Here is a 4,570-nt window from a genome sequence, read left to right on the forward strand (position 1 = left end):
ACTGTTCCATCAAAAACAATAAACCACCGACCGTAACGCTACGTGTGCAAACACATGCGACAACCAAAGACAAGATCCCACAACTGAAGGTGGGAAAGGGGCTGCCGAAGTATGATCCACCATCAGAGACAACGATAGACAACTGCCTCTGATTGGGAACCAGACTCAGCCAACAAAGAAATATAAACTTAGACTTCCCACCCTAGTCACACCCTGACCTACCAAATAGAGAATTTAAAGGATCTAAGGTCAGGGCGTGACAACAGGTTTGGTTTGTATTTTTAATCATAAGATATGGTATTGTCTTGCCTCACAGATATCATGATATACAATAAAGACAGAATGAACTGATTTATTTTCCATCACTTTGGCTTGTCCAAAATCCAGCGTATTCCACATACACTCATTCTTCTTAAGGTGATATGGCTACACTGCTATGAAAAACATACTGTATATTATCAGCGTCACAGTTGTGGATTATAAAGACTGTATTTACATGTTTGTGTTATTGTGTGCTAGTATTATCTTTATTTTCTTAAACATTACAAAATGCTTCTAAAATAAATGTTTATTTATACTCGAATTTGGCTCTGTGGCACACTGGTCAACCTGAGCTACCAAAATGATTATGAAGTGTGTCAGGCCTTGCAGTCCCAAGATAAAAAGGTGGTGAGGGAATTTGGCCAAAATCCCCCCCCCACCCCCCCCTTTCTAATTTCCTTAATTTTGTCACTACAGTCAAATACATTGTGGCACACATCAGAGTCATACTTTCTATGGAACAAACTTCATGGCAGGATAGGCAACCGAAATTAATAATTAATGTACGTGTGCTATATTAAACAGAGGGAGTAAAATGTAGGCAAGCAATAAACATTTCAGAACAACTACTAGTCAAATAAGACATGGGAGAGATGACGGATTTTGGCAAAGAGATTTATTTTTAGATTAATACACTTGAAACAAACAGCCAAACCCGAAAACTGCAGACATTACTAGTGAAATCTCAACTAGCAAGGAAGTCTCAGCAATGAAGAATTGAGTACGTGCGTGGAGGAGAATTCTGTCAGGAGGGAGATTTTCGGCCAAACACTCATACTGCCAGAACAATGTCATAGCCTTTCTGCAATTTTAGCCATCGCAGACTTTCGACAGAACTGAAGCAAATCGTCCAATCTGGCCAAGTTGATATTCTGATTTTAAATTTGGTAACATCACACAGTGTGACATGTAATAATCGTAATAGACTGAATCTGACGTACAGTGTGGGAAGGCCTTTAACCGGAGCGCAATCTCCATATATTTACCTACTCACATCTCTCAACCTATTCAACACACCACCACAATATGGGACGGAGTCAAGGTTGCAAGTTCATTTGCAGTATGACCAATAGAAAAATCCTCTCAGATTTTGTAACTAGTCCTATTGGACTCCTATGGGATTATATCCTATAGGATTTAATCTACAAGAAACCAACAGAACAATCCTATCAGATTTTGGTACCAGTCCTATTGGACTCTTTACCATTCTATCCTATAGGATTCCAATACAAGATACTAATATACAAATCCTGATTTTGGAACCAGTCTTATTGGACTCCTATAGGATTTTATCATTTTATCATTCATCACATAAATGGCCACAAACTCAATCACATCGGATCATTGTTTTTCCCACCACTGTTAGAAGCAGGTGCACAAGCCGGCTGTGTAACATGAGCCTCTGCTGGCTGGACTAAAACATTTTCATCCTGAAGTCATCTGACCACCCACTGCCCGCAGCATGAACCATTCTGGCCGTATTGATGGATTTGATACCACTTCAGCCACCACCACGATCCCGTCCTCCCCTATTAAGGTGACACCAACCTCCTGTGACACACACATACACATATACACAAACATACAGACCTTTGAACTTATGACCCAAACTCTACATTACATGGTAAGGTCCAAACTGGCTCAGTCCTACTTCACAGCATCTGTAACATGTTGCTCAATTAATGCTTTCACTCACATCGTTTACTAGTGCTTACAATGGTTGATTACATCACCCACTTGACTAGAAATACTATAAGTATTGCCTTCTGAGATAAGGTCAATGTTGTTGCACACCAGGATGAGGAGCTTAACCATCTTACAAAACATTTAAACAATATTTAGATGCAACTGTACAGAAAACTAAAAAAGGTTGATTCATTTGACAACATGAAGTCAAATCATTTAGTTTCTGTACAAAATAGGGGCCATTTCACTCCATGTAAACATGCAACAATTCTATTTGAAATTTTATGGAAAAAATAACAGCTGATTGGTATCAAAAGTGGTAAAAGAATAAACACTCAAACAGTTCAGTGGTCACCATGAGAGCAGTCTTCTCTAGATCTTGCTCTTCTCGCTTGTGCCTCCTGGCAGAATAAGACACTCTGTCTCTCCAGCTCTGTCCCTGGCCTGTCTGTCTCTCCAGCTCTGTCCTCCATGTCCCTGGCCTGTCTGTCTGACCAGCTCTGTTCTCCTCCCTGTCCCTGGCCTGTCTGTCTGACCAGTTCTGTTCTCCTCCCTGTCTGTCTGACCAGTTCTGTTCTCCTCCCTGTCCCTGGCCTGTCTGTCTGACCAGCGGTGTGTATCTCTGTGTGTGCAAAGGGGATCCAATCTCTGTTCAAAGCTGTTACTGTCCGTTCCTCCAGCACGTACCTGCCTGGTAGGTGGCACCGGAGCCATGAAATATCTGCCTGCCTGCCATGACACACACAAGCTAGACATATTACACTCTGCGTAGTTGCTAACAGTCTAAAAAAAAAGTGTAAGAATGATTGAGAGTTGTGGTGCATCGGTTTGAAAAAAATGAACTAATTACCAAGTTTGACCAAGGTGCGTGCGAGGCTGCATCCCTTCGCCTGAAGACATGGCGATGCGGGGGGACAAAGCTTCATGTCCTGGTCTTTGACGTGCACCATGGGTCGATACAGCTCCACTGCTAGCCCCTGCGTCAACACGTCACATCTTCACCACACTAACATTCATATACTATGACTGACTGAGTAAACTACCGGAGGGGATGGGAGGAGGAAGAGAGAGAAGAGAAGAAACTACTGAGGAGACGATGGAGGACAATTAATGAAGAAGAGAAGAACACTAGAAGAGAGGTAGTCTCACCCTGCTGTGTCAGCGCAGGTGTCGGCCAAGATGTCTGCCAGGCATTCCTCCACCTCCACCACTAGAGGGTGCTCTCTACCATACCAGCGCCTCCTGGTCTTCCAAGGCAACCTGGAGGTGCTTCTCAGCACCATGTGGGTCTTGCAGGCTGAGTGTCATACGCATTTTTTTTTAAATCATCCCATTAATCTTAGCTTGCCTAAATTGAGACAGAGTATCAAAAGTCATACACGTGGGTTTAGGTCTAACAGAAAAAGACATGCAGTGCCTTGCGAAAGTATTCAGCCCCCTTGAACTTTGCGACCTTTGCCACATTTCAGGCTTCAAACATAAAGATATAAAACTGTATTTTTTTGTGAAGAATCAACAACAAGTGGGACACAATCATGAAGTGGAACGACATTTATTGGATATTTCAAACTTTAACAAATCAAAAACTGAAAAATTGGGCGTGCAAAATTATTCAGCCCCCTTAAGTTAATACTTTGTAGTGCCACCTTTTGCTGCGATTACAGCTGTAAGTCGCTTGGGGTATGTCTATCAGTTTTGCACATCGAGAGACTGAATTTTTTTTCCCCATTCCTCCTTGCAAAACAGCTCAAGCTCAGTGAGGTTGGATGGAGAGCATTTGTGAACAGCAGTTTTCAGTTCTTTCCACAGATTCTCGATTGGATTCAGGTCTGGACTTTGACTTGGCCATTCTAACACCTGGATATGTTTATTTTTGAACCATTCCATTGTAGATTTTGCTTTATTTTTTGGATCATTTTCTTGTTGGAAGACAAATCTCCGTCCCAGTCTCAGGTCTTTTGCAGACTCCATCAGGTTCTTCTTCCAGAATGGTCCTGTATTTGGCTCCATCCATCTTCCCATCAATTTTAACCATCTTCCCTGTCCCTGCTGAAGAAAAGCAGGCCCAAACCATGATGCTGCCACCACCATGTTTGACAGTGGGGATGGTGTGTTCATTGTGATGAGCTGTGTTGCTTTTACGCCAAACATAACATTTTGCATAGTTTCCAAAAAGTTCAATTTTGGTTTCATCTGACCAGAGCACCTTCTTCCACATGTTCGGTGTGTCTCCCAGGTGGCTTGTGGCAAACTTTAAACACTTTTTATGGATATCTTTAAGAAATGGCTCTCTTCTTGCCACTCTTCCATAAAGGCCGGATTTGTGCAATATACGACTGATTGTTGTCCTATGGACAGAGTCTCCCACCTCAACTGTAGATCTCTGCAGTTCATCCAGAGTGATCATGGGCCTCTTGGCTGCATCTCTGATCAGTCTTCTCCTTGTATGAGCTGAAAGTTGAGGGACGGCCAGGTCTTGGTAGATTTGCAGTGGTCTGATACTCCTTCCATTTCAATATTATCGCTTGCACAGTGCTCCTTGGGATGTTTAAAGCTTGGGAAA

The 4,570-nt window shown here is 42.4% G+C and overlaps 1 long non-coding RNA gene across 2 annotated transcripts; it reads right to left on the reverse strand.

Moving 5' to 3' along the window:
• Positions 1 to 928: 928 nt before the first annotated feature.
• Positions 929 to 3,404, reverse strand: LOC135515316 (uncharacterized). Of its 2 annotated transcripts, none has more exons than XR_010451782.1 (3): positions 3,157 to 3,404; positions 2,858 to 2,984; positions 929 to 1,872 (listed from the first exon to the last, which is right to left on the reverse strand). It is a non-coding gene; the product is annotated as an uncharacterized LOC135515316 (long non-coding RNA). The 2 variants fall into 2 exon arrangements; XR_010451783.1 differs by having other exon boundaries at positions 929 to 2,736.
• Positions 3,405 to 4,570: the final 1,166 nt, after the last annotated feature.

Source organism: Oncorhynchus masou, chromosome 27 (genome assembly GCF_036934945.1).
Source record: "Oncorhynchus masou masou isolate Uvic2021 chromosome 27, UVic_Omas_1.1, whole genome shotgun sequence".
NCBI classification, from domain to species: Eukaryota; Metazoa; Chordata; class Actinopteri; order Salmoniformes; family Salmonidae; genus Oncorhynchus; species Oncorhynchus masou.